At 42.3% G+C, this 20,127-nt stretch overlaps 1 protein-coding gene and 1 pseudogene across 2 annotated transcripts in view; one reads left to right on the top strand and one right to left on the bottom strand.

Moving 5' to 3' along the window:
* Positions 1-20,127, bottom strand: part of Shisa6 (shisa family member 6) — a 306,926-nt gene that overhangs the window by 125,761 nt on the left and 161,038 nt on the right. The window lies entirely within an intron of this gene.
* Positions 8,936-10,894, top strand: LOC118590180 (annotated as a pseudogene).

A 20,127-nucleotide genomic window follows, 5' to 3' on the forward strand; every position in this document is an offset into this window, starting at 1 on the left:
TTCATGGGTAGACAAGCCTTTGGGCTGCTTCTCTTGTTTTTATAAGTTACTGGATGCCTTCCCAGTAAATTCCTCTTTACTCAGGATAGGCAGGCTCAGTTTTCATTGCTTAAAGGGAAAAATGTAAAACAGATCAAATTTTCTCCACAACTGTCCATATATAATGTGTGTGTGTGTGTGTGTGTGTGTGTGTGTGTGTCAGGTTCAGTGACTCTAGGATTCAGAGCCCAGCCTTGAGCCTCATTCACCTTTAACCTTTCTTTTTATTTTTATTTCAGGGATTCAGGCTTAGCAGAAACACTGGTGCAACAGACCAAAATTTAGGACTAGCAGAAAGTCTTGAGTGTCTACTGCCCCTCTCTTACTAGCTCAGAGGACTCCTACCTACCCCAAAGGCCATATTCCTGGCCACCAGCAAAATCCATCCAAAGTACTAACACTGAGATATAATGGTATTTTTATTTTTTATTCTTCTCAATAATCATTTGCCCATCACTACCTCCAGACTTTTATACCCTCTCTTTAACAACCTTGTAACTTCCAGTATCATGGTTCTATAAGCCCTCAAGTCTAAGCTTGGATCTTTTTATTCCCTCTTATAAGCCCATTATCTGTACAGGCTTCTAAACTGTACTTTAAGCCATTTTATTAGTGGCAAGGCATGTGACCTCAGTTTGTTACATCTGTAAAATGGGAGTGTGGGAGTGTTTAGACAAGTCTGTGAGCTTTCCACTTTATTTAGTAACAGAACCAACCAGGTCTTCAAGTTTCTTGTAGGTGGAAGCTCAGAGCACAGGTGAGGCTGATTGAGGGAAAGCTGCCTTCTTCATTTTAAACCTGGGATATCTAGTCTACCTTGGGAGGTGGTGCCACATCTTCTATCTCCAGGTCAGTGGTTCTCAACCTGTGGGTCATGACCCTTTGAGTTTTGAATGACCCTTTCACAGAGGTCACCTAAGACCATCAGATAACACTGATATTCACATACATTATGACTTATAACAGTAGCAAAATTGGTTATGAAGTAACAATGAAAATAATTTTATGGTTGGGGGGGTCATCACAATATGAGGAATTTTACTAAAGGGTCATAGAATTAGGAAGGTTGAGAACCATTGCTCTAGAGTGTGTCTGTACACTAAGCAACTTTGGATTCAGCAAGCTTTCTGTCACATGGAGAGAGGATCAGATAGTTCTGGGGTGAGATCAACCCCTCTGGTAGGATTTTCTTAAAGGTGGATACAAATGTATATGGCGGTAGTTTGAAGAAGGAATGGATCATTATCTTCTTGGACCAAAGAAATAACATTAGGAGTTGGAGTATCCATGATGTCACCCCCTCCAGAAGTGTGTACCTCAAGGAATATGGGAAGACCAGAGTATGCAGGGGGAGATGTAAATTTTTGGTTGATAGATTCTGATCTTTAGGAGAATTCTGATGCAACTGCACAGCTCTGTACGATGGGTCGGGGGGTTAGACTAAAGCGAAAGAGCCATGAAGAAGATCGCAAGCTGCTTCGCCTTGCGACTGCCTGTGTGGAAGATGTTGTCTATCAAGGGAGTTGTATCCACCAGCAGTGACAACAGAGTGGACATCTCTAGTGGTGTGTAGGATAGAAGAGCAGACACCATGAGAAGCAACAGTTGATCTGATGAGGAAGGCCAGGAGAATCCAGCTTGTCAATGGGAGAAGGTAAGGGAAGCGACCTCTGATAACAATCCACATTCTAGTCCCTCTCCACATGGCCCTATCTTGACAACCCACGAGGGAGACCTGCTTAGAAAATGATCCACTAGCCAAGCAGACTCCTTAGTGAGGGTTGAGCAGAGCAGATAGAGGATGCTTCTCCCGCTACGCCCAGTTCAGAAGCCCATGCTGTACTGTGTGTGTCTGAGAAGTCCAGGAAGAGATATCATTCCTGCTGTTCATGTCCTTTGCTGTTCTAAGGCAAGGGACATTCGGAGTGAAGGAGGTGACCTCTGAATAATGCTGTCAGTCTTTATTTTTCTTATTATTCTGCCAAGTTGTGTCTAGAAATAAGAGTCTGTCAGTCTACACATTGTCCTGCTTTTCCCCAGCCTGCCATAATAAATATGATATTGATTGGTATGGCTACAACATCCTCTTATTCCATGATCCTTCATCTACTCTTTCATGGTACACCAAGAAGAAAGTGTTGGGCTGTGCTGGAGTAACAAACATCTGCCAGCTCCCAAATCTTAACGATTCCCAATAACAAAGTTTTCTGTTTTCTCTGCATGCCCACTGCATGTTGATGGTAAGTGGGATGAAAGGGCCAACTCTCTATCATCACTCAAAGATTTAAGTTCTGTTGGTGCCATGCTAAGAGCTTTAGAAAGGCCTTGCAATGTAATGCTCAGGCCTAGGAGTGAGACTCAGCATTTCTGTTCATAGTACAAGGGTCACAGTTATTTGGAAGGTCCCACCTATCACAAAGAGGGCCAGGAGAGGCAATCTTCCCTTGGGCTAGCAGGAAGGACTGGGAAAATGTGACAAACAGCACTAATGACCAAGATAGATGGGGAGAGTGTGGTTTTAGGGGCAGAAAACCCTAAATTGCAGTTTGAAGACTCCATCCTTCCCAGATATGTATGTTACAGTGAGCGACACGTTGGAGTCTGTGACCTTCAGTTTTGTCATCTGAAAAATAAGAACATCCCAGATTCCCTGGGACATAAAACAGGTCCCCAACAAATATTAGTTCTCCTTCCTTTTTATGCTAAATACCTTATTACAGGTAAATATTTTGATTTATAGCTTGAGTCAAGTTCTCTCTGTAGCTGAGGTTGGCCTAGAACTCATTGTATATCCTGGGATAGCCTCCAACTTACAGAAAACCTCCTGTCTCTGGCTCCCAAGAACTGAGAATATAGGAATGTGAGCACTTGGTTAGCAGGTAATTACTGTAATAGTCCCTTTCAACCTGAAGGTTAAATGCAGATAGTGAGTTTATTGGGTTTTATTTTCCAAGTCCCACAAGGGATATTTGTAGGTTGATGGGCAAAGTTCAATTGAACAGACAGGCTTTGGATACTGTGGAGTGAAGTCCTACAAATAATTACCAGGATTTTCACTCCCTAATACTAACACTGTTGTGGGATTTCCTCATCTTGAATGTTGGCTGTACCTAAAGATGAGGTATCATTTCCAACTCAGTTATAAAAAACTGGGCTTTCTATCTCTCTGCTACTGTCCGTTCCTCATCTTACCTCTAGAGCACTCTGTAGACAAGCTGCCATGTTGGTGAGGCCCATGTTCTAAGGAGCTGAGGTCAACATCCAGACAGTAGTCACAGAGGAATTGAGAGCCCCTTTCCTAAAGCCTGCATTGATATGTATCTCATCACAGTGACCATGGCAATGTACTCTTCCCCTATAGCCTTCAGGTGATGCTAGTACCAGTCACAATATGATCAGAGACTTGTGGGAAACCCTGAACCAGAGGCACACATCTACTTTATGCCTGATTTCCAACTCACAGAAACTGACATAATAGTTTATGTCACCATGTTTGGGGTTAATTCATTATGGAGCAATAAACACTGATACAAATGCCAAACATTGTTCCATCTATAGAAACAAAGCTGGATGGAACATATCCATTTTCTTCAGGAGTCAATCTTGCTGTCATCACACAGTACTCACACTTAATTCTTCTTTTATGGCAGGTCAGCTCTTACTCAGAATATGCTTGAGTGAGCCAGGTGAGAACACACATGTGCCTTTCTTGACCTCTGATTTCCTCTGCCTCAGCAGTTTTAAGATACTAAGTCCATCGTGTTTCCCACCCTTATTGAAGTTCTTTTATTGAAAGGCAGTTTATTATGGTGATAAAAAGTCGCAGATTCTGGAGTTTGGTGTGGTAACATTCATAAAGGTATACTCTTTGAGGGAGAAGTTAACCCACCTTGTTGTGGAAAATTATTTTAAGATGTGGCACGTTTTTGCTTAATGATGCAAAGATGTGTTGCACTCTTTTATGTTGCAATTTGTTTAATTCTGTAAAGCTGTGTTGCTTTTCCTGCCTAAAACACCTGATTGGTCTAATAAAGAGCTAATGGCCAATGGCTAGGCAGGAGAGAGAAATATGTGGGGCTGGCAGGCAGAGAGAATAAATAGAAGGAGAAATCTAAGGAAGATAGTGAGGAGCAAGAAAAGGACAAGGAGATGAGGCTGCCAGGGTTCAGGCACTCAGCCACACAGCCAGCCACAGAGTAAATAAGTAAAGAAAGGTATAGAATAGAGAAAGATAAAAGCCCAGAGGGAAAACATAGTTAAAGAGAAATGGGATAATTTAAGTTAGAAAAGCTGGCTAGAAACAAGATTTAAGTTAGAAAAGCTGGCTGGAAACAAGCCAAGCTAAGGCTGGCATTTATAAATAAGAGTAAGTCTTCATTTATTTATTTGGGAGCTGGGTGGCGGGCCTCTAAAGAATAAAAAGACCTAACTACACTATGTCTCTGGACTGACACCTTCTTGTGTTTTGTTGGGGAATATCTAGCACTTGGGGATGTGTGGAGGTCAAGTGAGCAGACCTAGTACACAGCCTAGGGCAGACACAGCCTGTGTGAATGCTAAGGATCATTCATCTCAGACGCAGGCCTCACATGATAGGCAGTGTATGCAGTGCATCCACACATCTCAATGTTATTCTGGTCTCATCATATGAGGTCCATCTGAATTAGCAAAACTAGGCACATCCAGAACCATACATGGTCACAAATTCAACTCTTGCCTCCATCCATAAACCCTTGCTGTAGTTATTAAGGGTTGGGAGGCCTTGTTTTCTTCCTTTATGAGTAGATTTGGGTTTTCTGTGCTTTTCATCTCACACTAGCCCTTACATGCCACTCCCTTTTGGTGGGAAGGAAGTTCTTTAGCACGATTCATAAAACTTATGTAATTAACACACAAAAAAAACCCTTTTGCCATGAATACAACCCACAAGAGGCAAAGCCACACAGCAAATATCTTTTAAGTGAATTGGTGAGTTTATTAAATTGAGGATATTTTTTTCCCTGAACAGCGAGCGAGGATCTGTGGTGGAACAGGACTTGTTAAAGCAGCACTGAGGTAGGGGAGGGGACTCAGGACAAGAGCCAGTGCAGTGCAATAATGCTGTGGGCTGCAGGGAACAGAAATTGAAAGGGAGAGACATGAAAAAGAGGATCTGCTGGGTGTCTCTAATTAAAAGGCAGTCAGATAATAACTTGAAGAAACTTTCACATTATCCTCAGCGCTCCTGTGTGCAACCACAATTTACACTAATGGGTAACGCCAAGTTGTTTGGGCTATGTCTTTTCAGCCCGTGCAATGGTTGATAGGAAGTTGTGTGTAACTTTTGTTCTTTGGGGGACAAAAGAGGTAAGGAAGCAAAGTTGGGGCAAATAAGGTGAGGTGGAAGATCTAGAACAGCTGAATCAGTGGAAGTGGATAGAAGAGCAGAGAAATGGCTCCTTCATGCTTCCTTGTCCCCCTTACATCACCACTCTCCACTTCCAAAATTATCTAACTCTATGGGAATCATATCTGGCAAATATTTACTGCTCACTATTATGTAAACATCTATGTTATTGTAAATGTATTACAAAATTTATTTAGATTTATTGTGTTTTGAGAGTGGTGCAGAAACAAATGTAATTTTCTCTTGTAGTTCTGTGAAGATAAATGGCTTACAGAATCTGGTGTTCTATTTCTGGCAGAGGAGGTGCCGTGGGCACAGTTGATGCTCGCCTCCTTCAGCACCATCTCTTCAGGTCTCCTCTGGGACAGCAACATTTTTTGCTCCACCACCCACAAATCTCTATAACCCCATCTTAAACCTGATACCCTTCATTTCTGCTATTTGAAAAGAGCAATATGGCCCACACTTCCCATGATTGTATCTTTCGTTCCCATTAAAACTGAACTTGACTGACGTTTCAGCATCTCTCAAGATTAACAGGCCCTCTTCCTGGTGTGTTGTGCTGGAATTGAGACTAACATCTGTCTGCCATTGCTTGGGTCCTTTCCATGCTTAGAACGCCCCTCACTTCTAAGACCTTTCAGTCACCTCCAATACTTCTTTCATTCTGTACAAAATGAAAATAAAATTCTTAGGCTGTCCTTACTGGGACTTCATTCTGTGGTTCTGTGGTGTGGTGGACCTTTGTCACTCAACATCCACTCATCCCCTCATGGGTATCCACACCCTAGTTTTTCCTCTGGGAGGTAAAATGTGCTTTTCCACACTCCTTGTTTATTTACCTGAGATGAAGTTGTACTCTGCTTTAGTACCCAAAGGCCTGTGTATTGAAAGCTTGGCCTCCAGGATGGCACTGCTGGAAAGTGGGAGGCCTTTGGTTATTATGGGTCTGATCCCTAAGGAGGACTGTGGTCCCAGCAGTCATTTTCTTTGCTTAGTAGCCTGTTTATCTCTGGCATTTACCATGCCATGATGCCTAAAGATTGGGACTAACCAATTTTAGACTGGAACTTCCAAAATTGTGAGCTAAAACAAACCTTTTCTCTTATAATTGTGATGGAAGGCTGCCTTCCACATGCCCATGTCCCCACTGGGAGCATGGACAAAGCTCATCACTGCATAACCTGGCCCTGTCTCCAGTGAGTGGTACTATGGTGGCCTGAGGACTCCATCACAGCTAATGAGACACAGTGAGTGTTCATTGAGATTTTCTTGAAAGAAACTTTGCTTTTCTAGTTGTACAGAAAACTCCAGAGGATGTAGAGGCTGGAGAGGCACCACCATCTGGCTTATCATATGGTGGAGAAGCAAGCTGCTGTGCATGAGTGCATAGCACAGAGGTAAAGAATGGAGGTACCTGGAGCTCAGAACAGTGTTTCAGAATCCTAAAGCTCATGGGCTTAAAGCTGCACCAAGCCCTGAGGTTTGTGTCTTGCAAAAAGCAGAACTACACCACCTTAATTAAGACAATCTGAAAGAATTTTCTGTCACTTGAAGCAAAGGGAATCTTTCCTAACAAGCCTGTGAGCAGATTCTTTTACAGCTGGATCTGTAGTCATCTGAAAATTCATGGGAACAGAGAATGGTGCAAAGGAATGAGTCTTTCTGGTTAGCCTGGTCCCGCTAATTACAAGACAAGGAAGCTGAGACTCTGGGTGTGCCATCAGGACATGTGTTTACATAGTTGCTGGGGGCAGAGATAGTGACATGATCTACACGGGACATCCACTCTTTTGTTATCTCATCCCATCCAGACTGGAATGGACTGCCCTTTTCCACAAAGGTGAGGGTTTTCTGGCCTCTTTCAAATAGCTCAAAACTATCCACCACATTGAGTGACTTTCTTTCCTTCTTTCTATTGGGTGAAGATTCATTTCTTTAATTATTTTGTTTTAAAGCATTTCAAGGACACATAAAAACACAAGTAAAATCGTGGGCACTATATGCCTTCATTTACGTTTCAAAATACTAATACTCTTTTAGATTCCCCCCAAATCATTCTTTTATATTAAAAAGAAATAGATAGTAATAGAAGTTACACCTGAAACCCAACTACTGCCTTTCCCATGCTTTGCCCCTGATTCCTGTTTTCCCCAGTAGTAACTACGGGCTTAAATGCAGTTGCCTTTTTCTTACCACTGTTTTATAATCAGTACTGGAAGAGTGAGTGCTTCGGTGTTGAGCTTTCTGATTTTCTATCATGATCACAGCACACAACCTGTTCAGAGCTTGCTTTTCTCACTCAGGGCTATGTCTTGGGATTTGTTGGGCCTGGGTGATAGTTTAGCTAGCTACAGATTGCTGGTGTGGTGGTTCTTCTCACTACCTCACCGAAGCCCCATCTGGCAATACTGTGCATGTTGAGAAGCCAGCTGCCACTTCAAATTCATTCCCAGGCAAGGACCTTGTCATTCATTTCTGTCTGCTTTAAAATACAATTGTGATTGGGGGTGGGGGTGGGTTGTTTGAAGTATTTGGATATTCTAGGTTATTATTTCAGCCCCGGGAACTCATCATGTTTTTTTGAATCTGTAGATTTATCAGTGTTGGAGATACCACTGTCTGTCTATGCAGCATTGCTTCTCTCTTGTTCTTATACCGTTTTTCTTAGAGTGCTGTTGGGTACCTGTAGTCTACAAATCCCACGATTTTTAGCTTAACCCCATCTTTATGAGACGTCACCTCTTTGCGGTCTTGTTTCCTCCAGTTTATTTTCCAACTCACTGGTTCTCTCTTAGGAGATGTTTAAACTATTAATTCATCTGCTCATGGTGACTTTGTTTGCTACATTTTCCATATCAAAAGGCTGTATTCTATGCTTTCCCACAGTTGCCTTTTCTATGTTCAGTAAAGTCTTAATCTCTCTTTATTGGCTTACATACTTTTATATTTCCAGTCCACTGTCCACATTATTCTTCACACACTTCTTTTTCAAGTTCCAGAAGTCTAATGGCCATGAAATGGGCTTGGCCCACCTTTGACAGGTATTCTCACTTACTTCAGATATCCCATGGCTTCTCTTTTTAGTACATTTCTGATTTTGCTACTGCTGCTCATCCTAGGAATGTAACTGTCGGAGAATCAATTTTTATGATAGATTTTATGATATAGTTTCACTTCATGGTTCCCTATACCTCTCTAGAAATACAAAATTAGACTTCAAACCTTTAGGGTATGTTTTCTCCTTAAACTGTGTGTCCTATAATAACAGATGCTGCACCAGGCTCTGTGTGGGTATCACAGAAGAGAACTATGTTGTAATACTGTTCATGACAATTCATTTCACTACCAAGAAATCTTTCATTTTATTCTTTGTAATTCCAGGTGCTAGAGTGTAGTTTAGCCATTAGTAACATCTTTGTAAAAGGATATATATATATATATATTGTACAGGTACTCCAAGGAGAGGGGCACATTTTGATCCTCAGGTGCTGTTTGCTTGAGAGGCCCATGTTCTCTCAGGGCCATGATCCAAAGGAACAAGAATGATTGAGGAAGCTATTTATTGGTGGTCTGAGCTTTGCAACTACAGATGATAGCTTAAGAGAACATTTTGATAAATAGGACACATTTACAGACTGTGTGGTAATGAGAGATCCCCAAACAAAATATTCCAGGGGCTCTGGTTATGTGACCTACTCTTGTGTTGAAGAGGTGGATACTGCAATGTGTGCTTGGTCATTCAAGGTTGATGGGCATGTGGTGGAGCTAAAGAGAGCTGTTTCTAGAGAGGATCCTGTAAAGCCTGGTGCCCATTTAACCGTAAAGAAAATTTTTGTTGGTGGTATTAAAGAAGGTACAGAAGAACATAATCTGAGAGACCACTTTAAAAAGTATGGCAAGATTGAAACCATACAAGTTATGGAAGATAGGCAGACTGGAAAAAAGAGAGGATTTGCCTTTGTAACCTTCGAGGATCATGACACAGTTGATAAGATTGTTGTTCAGAAATACCACTCTATTGACAGGCATAACTGTGAAGTGAAGAAGGCCCTTTCTAAACAAGAGATGCAGTCTGCTGGATCACAGCAAGGTCATGGAGGTGGATCTGGCAACTTTATGGGTCATGGAGGAAACTTTGGAGGTGGTGGGTGTGATGTTGGTCATGGTAGAAACTGTGGTGGAAGAGGAGGCTGGCAGCAGAGGTAGTTATGGAGGTAGTGATGGTGGATATAATGGATTTGGGGGTGATGATGGTAACTATGCTGGCGGTCCTGGTTACAGCGGTAGAGGAGGCTATGGTGGTGGTGGACCAGGCTATGGAAACCTAGGTGGTGGATATGGTGGTGATGAAGGAGGATATGATAGTTACAATGAAGGAAGTAATTTTGGTGGAGGTAACTATGGTAGTGGTGGGAACTATCATGACTTTGGAAACTATAGTGGACAACAGCAATCAAATTATGAGCCCATGAAAGGGGGCAGTTTTGGTGGAAGAAGCTCAGGCAGTCCCTATGGTGGTGGCCATGGATCTGGTGGTAGAAGTGGTGGATATGGTAGCAGAAGGTTTAAAAAAAACCAAAACAAACAAACAAACAAACAAACAAAAAACAAAAACAGTGGAAAAGGGCTACAGTTCTTAGCAGGAGAGAGAGAGTAAGGAGTTGTCAGGAAAGCTGCAGGTTACTTTGACACAGCCATCCTAAATGCATTAGAGGAACTGTAAAAATCTGTCACAGATCAGCAAGGATCCACAGTCAGAAAAGTTACTGCAGCTTGTTCAGGACTGTCATAGCCAGTTTGCAAAAAGGGCAGCTATTGATTCATGCAATGTAGTGTCAATTAGATGTACATTCCTGAGGTCTTTTATCTGTTGTAGCTTTGTCCTTTGCTTTTTCTTTTCATTACATCAGGTATATTGCCCTGTAAATTGTGGTCATGGCACCAGAAATAAAAAATTAAGGAATTTTTAACTTTTCCAAAAAAAAAAAAAAGATTTAAAATGTTTACAAGTGGAAAAAATTTATGTTGCTAACTTTTTTTTTAATGATGAAGAGGAGGCTGGGGAAGGGGAGGGAAGTAGGAGAGGAGGAAGGGGGAGGGAGAGGAGGAGAGGAGAGAAAATTACTCTTCTTTACATTAATGCCAGCAGATTCCTCCCTCTTCAGTTCTAAAACCTGTTGTTGTTCAGCATCTGGGCTAGACTGTGGCCAGGGGTCCCTGGGATCTGCCTGTTTTTGCCTCAGGCCACAGGTTCTGGGGATCTGAACTCATGTCCTTACGCTTTCAACACAAATGCACCTTCTCAGTCCTTCTCTCTTCATGTCTAGTCATGCGGCAGTTGGAGAAGGACAGGCTCTTTGGTGTGCCTTCTATTCTTCAGTCAGTGCTGATAGCCCGGAAAAGCCCCTCAGCCCCCTATGCTTCTGCCTCACAGTCACACCGTATCTTGGTACCAAGGAGAAGTGAAGAGGCAACAGCAAACGGAAATAACCTACAACTAAGAGTTGACGAGAATCAGAGCCTAAATTCATATTACAGCCTCCAAGCCCTCAGAACCATATGACCTGCTGTTTGGTCTGCATAATAAACTATTGCTGGGGCCCAGGACCCCCTCCCCACCTCTGTGCTGCTATTTCCCTTTTCTGTTTTGCTGAACAAATTACCTTTCCCAGCGATGGCTCTGCTGAATCTGCAGGATGTGTCTGATAGTAATCTTCATTTTAAATTTAAAGCTCTCTAAAATTTCATTGTGAAAACAATGTTCTCCACATGGTGCTTTATCACCAGGAAAATGCTACATGGATACACATCCTCATAAAGCCTCAAACCAAGAGAGCCAGAAGAATGTGCCCATGCTGATGCATGGGAGAGAGAAAGCATTTAAAAGATTGAGCACACTCAGATGAGGACACGTGAAAAGATGACAAGGTCCTAGAGACTTGGGATGAGTAGACATGGGACTCAGCCTTAGTAGTAACAAAATGGAGCCCCACCCTGCCCCAAGAAACTCATTTAACTCACATGGTCCTGAAGGGGATCCCTACATGCCCTTCCCATGTGGGGAAGAATCCTAAGAAAGGTTGATAAGATTTTGCCTCCTACTATGAAAACAAAGATGAGTCAGATACAACACAACCTGGTTGTCCTGGCAACCCAAATGTAGGCAGATAATCTAATCTTAGTCAACTAACTTATCTCACCCAGGACTTCAAACACAAGGATACAGGATAGATGATGCTGCAGGACATGGCTACTTAGAAGCTGTTTGATCGTCCCCCTTGGAGGGTCAGTGGTGTGGCCAGAAGTGGTGGCAACAGCAATGCCCAACTACATATTTCCAGTGGTGTGGGATATGTTGGTTCCTGCATAGCTTTTATTACAATGTATCCATTGGATTCAGTGTGATATGTCAGCATGCACTGATGAAATATAGTTCCCTTTTCCTACCTGTCTCACACCCTTCACTACCTGCAGTGGATTTTTTTTATCCTTCTTTATGGCTGGATAATATTTCATTGTGTATATAAATCACATTGCCTTTATTCATCTGTTGCAGGGACCTATGATTTCATATCATAATCACTGTGACTACTGAAGCAATAAATATGGGTGTGCAGCTATCTCATTTCTTTGAATATATACCCAGGAATGGGATAGGTGGATTTGATGGTAGCCATATTTTTAATATTGAGACTCTCTGTGAGGGTCTCTGATGTTGGTATTTTTCTGTTTCACCAGAGTTGGTTTCTGTAGTTTTAACAGCAAACCCCATTAGCTGAAGGCCTACAATTTCCCCATTAAAACACTATGTATTGCACACATAGTTTCATTGTCTTCTGAACAGACACCCCTGAGCTGGGGATACTTCCTTTACCATGTTACATGGATGAGAACAAAAGAGTACACAGAGATGCACGGCTGTCTCAGACTGGATAGGGGCCAGAGCTTGTGTTTTTTCTGTCACCAATGTCATGGTGTCCAGTTTCAAACTGAGATCCTGACCTTGAACACATATTCCCAACTGAAGGCAAACTATGTGCTGGCAGTCCTGTTCTAGGTCACTCAGGAAGAAGGTAGAAGCAATCTTAACTCTAGACCAGTGTTGTTCCATTATTTGTACCCTCTCCTTCCAAAGGATTTGTTTAATTAAACCTATATGCTGCTTGGTTTGATGTTTATTTCTTCACATGGTGTAAGTATAGAAATAAATCATTTATGAGCCATATTAAAAGAATTCAAGAAGCCTTTGCTCAGGGTTTGCAACACACACACACACACACACACACACACACACACACACACATCTCCAGTCTTGCCTTTAATCTCTAATGATCTGTTCAAGTTATAATACCTACTGCAACAGCAACTATGATTTAAACATCTCATATGTGACTTAATGATGGCATTGGAGTATATCTAATTATCTCAACAACCTCCACACTGTCTCGATGTTCTCTTCTCAGTTCCCATTCACCTGCCCTCTGCCCTTGTTGAGCCCTGTGATATAATCACATTCTTTAACATTCTTGGCAGCCTCTGGACTCCTGGTCCAGGAGAGAGCCAGGTAAGTAGAGGAACAGGGAAATGGGCAGAGAGGAATTAGTGGTGACCACTGAGCAGATAAAATTCAATAAGAAAAACCTGATCTCCAAGACTGAGAAAAACAAATCCATTATGCATTCCAGAGGGTGACAGCAGGAATAGATGGATGGGGTCGAGGGGAGGTGTTTCATTTCCCATAATCCCTTTCATTAAGCAAAAATGATTAATAGCTTCAATCAGGGGCTTGCTCATGTCAACACAGAGGTGGAGATCTAGTTTTAGAACAGGGCACAAACTTATATTTAGATAGCACTTTGCAGTTTGCAAAGTGTGATGGCTAGAGCAGTCAATCACTCTCTTTTATGTATGGGCTCTCTTCTCTCCCATTAATGCAGGCTGGATTCATTAGGATGGGATTCTACATACTACATTCTAATCACTTTGGTTCCCTAAGGCCCGTGCTCCTTCTAAGCCCAGAAGCTTCCTTGACTACAATGTCCACAGTGACTTTACTCAGAAGACTGATCTGCAACCCCATCAGAAGGCTGTGTCTCCAAAGTGTCATCCAGTCTACCTTTGAACCAGTATCTCAACTGTCACTTGTCAACATCTCTTGGTGGCTCTGCAGTTCCCATTAAACTAAACTGAATGTTCAGCTGATCACAGCTCACCACCAAGGCATGTATTTAATGAGAACAAGCAGATTTGTCTTATATGACCTTGGTGCACTCCATAGTTGTAGGAAACTTGTGTACCATGCACATGGACCTGGGCTGGCTAGCCCAACACTGGCACAAACGTGGAGGCTGCTTTGCTAGGGAGCATTGTCCCCTCACTTGGGCCCAGATGGTAACTTAAGCTGGGTGAGAGGCTGACATCTTTGCCTGCATTTAATGCCTGTCTCCTTTCTGGGCTAACCTTTCCCTCTTGAGTCACATTGGATTCTTATAGCTTGGGGAGAACACAGAACATTCTTCAGACTTTCCATAGGGTGAGACTCCACCTCCTCAGAGGTCCCCTGCCCCCTCAAGTACTAGGAACTTCTTTCCCAATCCCCTCTTCAGAGAGTCTCCTGTGAACTAGGCTGGCCTGAAACTTCCCACATAGCTGAAGATGACCTTGAATTTATAATCCTCCACTCACCACCTTCTGAGCACTGGGATTCAAGGCTTGTGCCATCTCTCTGTTTTTATGCAGTGCTGGGGGGAAATGAACTTAAAGCTTTTGTGAATGCCAGGCAAGCACTCAGCTAACTAAGCTACATCCCTGTGCCCTGATTGGTTTCTTTTTTGTTTGGCTTTTGTTTGTTTTTTTTTGTCTTTCCAGATAGGTTTTCTCTGTGTAACAGCCCTTACTGTCCTGGAACTAACTCTATAGACCAGGGTGGCCTTGAACTGCCAGAGATCTGCCTGACTCTGCCTCCCAAGTGCTAGATTAAAGGAATGAGCCACCACCGCCCAGCTCCTGATTGGTTACTTAATCATCTTCTGTGGTTTAGCAGAAATGGATTCTACCTCACATTAGAATTTTCTGTCACAAGAAAGCAATAAAATTGTTATTATAATTAGAAATATTATTGTTGTTCAATTATCTGAGAATGGAAGCCAGGGCCTTGTGCATGCTTGGCAAGTTCTCTGCCTCCAAGTTACAGTCCTAGACCCCATGCTGCTATTATCATTGATTTATTAATCAGATTTGTTTTCAAATGGCAAGCTTCCCACTGGCTCATTCTCAGCATCCTTTGGTTTATTTATTCACAGTAAGCAGAGCATGAATTCTAGAGTCACATCATTTGGGGTTCAAATCCTATTTCCTCTGTTTTATTATTCGTGTAGACTTAAATAGTTTGCTTTCCTTGGGATATAAGTTTTAAAGTCTATGAGGGTTTATGCCTAGTCTTATTGTAACTTTTTATGCCATGTTTGGGTGATATCCCTGGCAGGCTTGCTCTTTTCTGAAGGGAAACAGAAGAGGAGAGGATCTGGGGGAGAGAGGAGATGGGAAAGGGAATGGGGAGGGAAAACTGAGGTTGGGATATAACATACGAGAGAAGAATAAATTTAAAAAAGAAAAGAAAATTGGAGGCATAAACACTTACTTTAAAAAGACAACTCAGGCATAGACATGACTTACACATGGGAAATGCTCCAAAATGTGTTTCCTTCCAGTTCAGTGTTATTACATGTTTAATCTGTTACCAGAATAGAGTAATATTCAAGTATACCTGGGTACACATCATGCTTTCATAATCTGCATGAAGAATATAGTGAATGATCTTTGATGTTGGAAAGCCAACACATAAACCATGCTTTTATTTTTAGCTAAGTCAACACAGGAAGTCATAAATCACTAAAATCTAAGCAATTTTCATTCAAAACGGAACACAGTTTAGAAGAATAAGGAGAAGCTAATTTTAATATACACTAAACATGATTATATTCATGAAGGTAATTAGAAGCCTGTACAGTTTTGTGGACATTTATGAAGCCTGAGCGATGACAGCGACACCACACTGACCAGCAATGGAATGATGAGGAACATCTTCCCATCAGGTGAGGACAGCCAAGAATGCAAACTACTTCATGGAGGAAATACACAGCATAGACGGTATGCTTCCAAGGCTCTGATGAGTCTTGCCCTGAACAAACACCCTGAGGCCTAGATTTTATGAGCATCATGACCAGGAGAAGTGTTGTGTTTGTGTGAAACTGAGAATAAAGTTTGTAGACTGGATGTTCATGCCCTCGCCTCACAAAAACTCATAAGTTAAAGCCTAAATCCACAGCATGATGGTAATTGGAGGTGGGCTTTGGAGAAGTTAGTTGACTCACAAGGATGGAGTTCACATGATGTGACCAGTGCTTTTATAAGAAATGGATGCTCCTCTTTATCTGCTTGCCTCTTGCCTCCCTCCTCTCTTCCCTCTCCCTATCTTCCTTCACCTCCTTTCTTCTCTTGCCTCTCCTCCCCTCTGTTCTTTTCTCCTTTCTCCCTCACCCTCCCCTTCCTTTCTTTTCTCCCATTTACTGATGAAGGAAATAAGTTAAGAGAGAGTATCTGTAAACCAGGAAACCAAGCTCACCAGATATCCAATCTATTGGCACCCTGTCTTTGGACTTCTAGCTTCCAGAACTCTGAGAAATAATGTCTGCCATCTAAGCCTCCTAGTTGATGGTGTTTTGTTACAGATGCCCAAGGTGATTGAGATCCGCATATAACAGAGGGTACCAGGCTCCTGTGTGAGTTTTCTGCTCACCGACCAAGTACCTGACAGAAACAACTTAGGAAGAAGCGATTTATTTACTCTTGGTTTCAGATCAGTGTGACAGGTAAGGCATGGAGGCAGCTTACATCACAATCAATAGGAAGCACAGTGGGGCATTCACAGTGTACAGGGGCAGGACAAGACAGAGCCTTCCAAGGCATGCCCCAACCAAGCCCCACGCTCCACAATTTCAAGACAACAACAGCCCAGGTCATCCATTTCAAATTTGAACCCATGCACAGATTAAATCATCCATCAGGTCCAAGTCTTCAAGATCAAATTCTCCCTGGAAACAACCTTAAGACACACCAAGAAGCTGCCTTATCCAATCACCACAACACCCCAAACCCAATCCAGTTGACAGTGAAAACTAATCACTGGCTCTCCTAAGGGACAATTTGAGAAATTCTGATCTGCCAGATGACAACAAAATCCTGTGGCCTAAGAACAAAAGTGAACAATGATCAGAAGTAGCCAAGTTCACAGCAAACTTCAGGCTAGTTAAAGACATTTAATATTGTAATACATAAATGGCAGAGCTAATGAACAACTTCATTAATAAAGATTATGTTTACACCTTTTTAAAACTATCAATAATAATCTGGCTTGGGTAATACATTCATTAAGTAATACTTCATTAAGGAAAGACATGGCCATTAGAGCCTGAGAGTAACTGCAGATTCATCTGGGTTTCAATTGTCTTGGCTCTCACACAGGGACAGCGGCCCAGTCAAGACTGTCTGCTGATGCCTATAACACATTAATTATTTTCTGTTTACTCATAATTAATTTTGCACATGGATTACAACTTAACAGAATGTGGTGAACGCTGACGGTCAGGAGTGAGGGTTTGAAAACACAGAGGTAAATTTGAATCCTGATTCTCCAAGCATCACTACCTTCCCTATCTGTGACTCAGTTCCCTCATGTGTAAAAGAGGGATATTTCTTACATTATTAGATTGTGTGAAAATGAAGTCATATGAAAATACTTATGAAACTGCCAGGCACGAAAGTGCTTGATAAGTGCTGTTATTTTATGAACTTCATAGCAGGGGTTTGTTGTATTTGCTCTTTTGTGGATAAGTACCCACTTTACCCTCAGAACATATACAACCACGGGAATGCCAAGATGGCCAGCACATTGCTGCACACAGCCTGGTATTTACCTATGCACCTTTTACAAATCATTCGACTTTCAAGTGAAAATCCTCGGGGAGGGTTATTGTTGCATGCATGTCGGAAGGCCTCCTTTCATACCTTGTCATAGATGTGCTTCTGGGGAGAGCTGAGCAAACTCCAGGGAAGCCAAGCAGCCATTTTGTGCTCACAGATGCTTTGTAAAAGTTCCCACTGACTGGCATTTCAATGAAAGGGAGGGGCAAAGGAAGAAAAGAAGCATATTTTCTGTATCACTAAAGAGCCTCCAATGCCTCAACAGGAACTCAGTGCCATTCTGAGGGTTGCCACAGTCACAAAGAGTACTTGTAGTGATTGGCCAATGGGAAGAAGTGAGGCCAGCAGTTCTAATTTGTAGTTAACAAGCAGCAGGCTCACAGAATAGGAAGGCTGGTCTAAGAACTTTCTTAGCCAAGTTAGCAGTGAGGGATAAAGATTATGGTAAATACTGCAAGGTGTTTCACCCCAATGTCTGCCCTGGTGCTTTCTCCAGTTTAGCTTTATTTTAGGGTCTTGTGGGGCTTACAGGGAAGAGGGTAGGTTGGGAAGGAGAAGGTGGAGGAAAAAGCAAAGGGGAGGTAGAAGGCAGAGGAGAGAAAAGGAAAAGAAAGAATGGAAGGAAGGAAGGAAGGAAGGAAGGAAGGAAGGAAGGAAGGAAAGAAGGAAGGAAATGAGAAAGAAAGGATAAAAGGAAGGAGGAAGGACAGGCTGGTGGGCAGACAGATGGATATGCATGAAAAAGTTCCTCTATCCAGTTTCAGATTGGCTGACGAGCAGCTGGTAGATTGATGGCCTAACTCCAGCCCTCCCCATGTGCACATCTTTGTGGGTTGTGACACTCAGCACCTCCTGTCTTGGGAAGAGTCCATGTTTTAGTTAGGGTTTTTATTGCTGTGAAGAGATACCATGACCACAGCAACTCTGATAAGGGAAAACATTTAATTTAGGCTAGTTTATAGTTCCAGAGGTTTAGTCCACTATCGTCATGGCAGGAAGCAAGGCAGCAAGCATGCAGGTAGGCATGGTGCTGGAGAAGCTGAGAGTTCTGCATCATCTTGATCCACAGGCAACAGGGAATGAACTCAGTGCTACACTGGGCATAGATTGAGCATAGGAGACCTCAAAGCCTACCCATATAGTGACACACTTCCTCCAATGAGTCTATACATACTCCAACAAGGCCACACCTCCTAATAGTGCCACTTCCTTGTGTGTGTGGGGGGGGTCATTTTCTTTCAAACTACTATATTCTATTTACCAACCATTTGCAAGCCAAACTAACTTTTTTATTTGCTTAGGTCAACAAAATGAGGTTAAGTGATATAACAGATTCTGAGGCCAGAACCCAAGAAGTTTTGCATGACTACCATTTCCTGCAAATGCTATAGGTAAGCCTGTAGATGATGAGAGACATGTGGCATGGCCCAAGTTGACCTTCACTGGGACTGTCCCACCCTGCTGACTTCAGTCCATCCAGTACAGACACATGGTAGGACATGTTGCCTTCCCACCTCCATGTCAGGTAAGTCAATAACAGTTATATCATGCCAATTTGGAGTGATCTGTTGAGCACAAGCAGAGAGGCAATGTACAGACTGACACAGGTATCTACTGGTGTTGCCTTCCCTCTGTTCTTGCCCTTCCTGTCTGGGGACCTACACCTTGTCATTGGAGGCTGAACAATGGCACAGCCAGAGCTTCCTGGCCATCAGGCAACTCTGACAGGGCATCACTGACTTTTTGTTTTGTGAAAAAACAGGTAAATTCTGGGTAGCTGTCTCAAGACATTCTGTGACTTACAGCTCAGTGGAGTTCTGACTGGAACAAGTCACTGGATTGGCATGGCCAACAGTAGTAGTTCTAGAACAGCATATATAAAGGAGTTGGTGGTCTGAGGCTGTGATCAGAATGATTGTGTTCATTCACTCCATCTTTTAAAAATAATTCTCTTTTTGACATTATAATTATATTAATTCCCCCTTCCTCCCTCTAAGTCCTCCCACGTACCCTACCTTGCCCTCATTGAAATTCATGACCTTGTTTTCTTTAAGTGTTACATAGACTGTGTGTGTGTAAGTATGTATCTATATAAATATTTACATTCTCAAATATATAACTACATTATGCTCAGTTCCTATAATGTTACCTGATATGTATATGTTTTCAGGGCTACTTGGTACTGGATAACCAATTGGTGTGCTTTTCCCTAAGGAAGACTATCTTTTCCTGCTTTTAATATTCCTTAGTCACCTATGGCTTTGTCTAGGGTTGAGGTCTCATGGGTTTCCCCACTTCCATGTTAGCATGTTAATGCCACTGTCTTTGTTCTGGTCTTGTTTAGGAAGTCATATTAATGAGACTTCATAAGTATAGTTTCTCTGACATTCTAGAAGATAAATTCTGGCAACAAAATTACTGTTTCTCTGAGTCTTATAATGTGTCTGTTCTCACTTCCTCAATGGTCCCCCTGTCTTGGGGCAGGAGTTGTGTGGTAGATATATCAGTTGGGACTCTATATTTTGTTCAGTTGTGGTTTTCAGTAATGGTCTCCATCTATTGCAAAGAGATATTTCCTTGCCAAAGATTGAGGACTACACTTATCTGTGGGTATAACAATAAATGTGTATAGACTGTTGTTAGGGGTTATGCTGTTTTGGTAAATTGATGGTGTTAGGTTTCCCTCTAAGCTCCATGACTTCACTAGCCCTGGGTAG

Source organism: Onychomys torridus, chromosome 8 (assembly GCF_903995425.1).
Source record: "Onychomys torridus chromosome 8, mOncTor1.1, whole genome shotgun sequence".
Classification (NCBI taxonomy): Eukaryota; Metazoa; Chordata; class Mammalia; order Rodentia; family Cricetidae; genus Onychomys; species Onychomys torridus.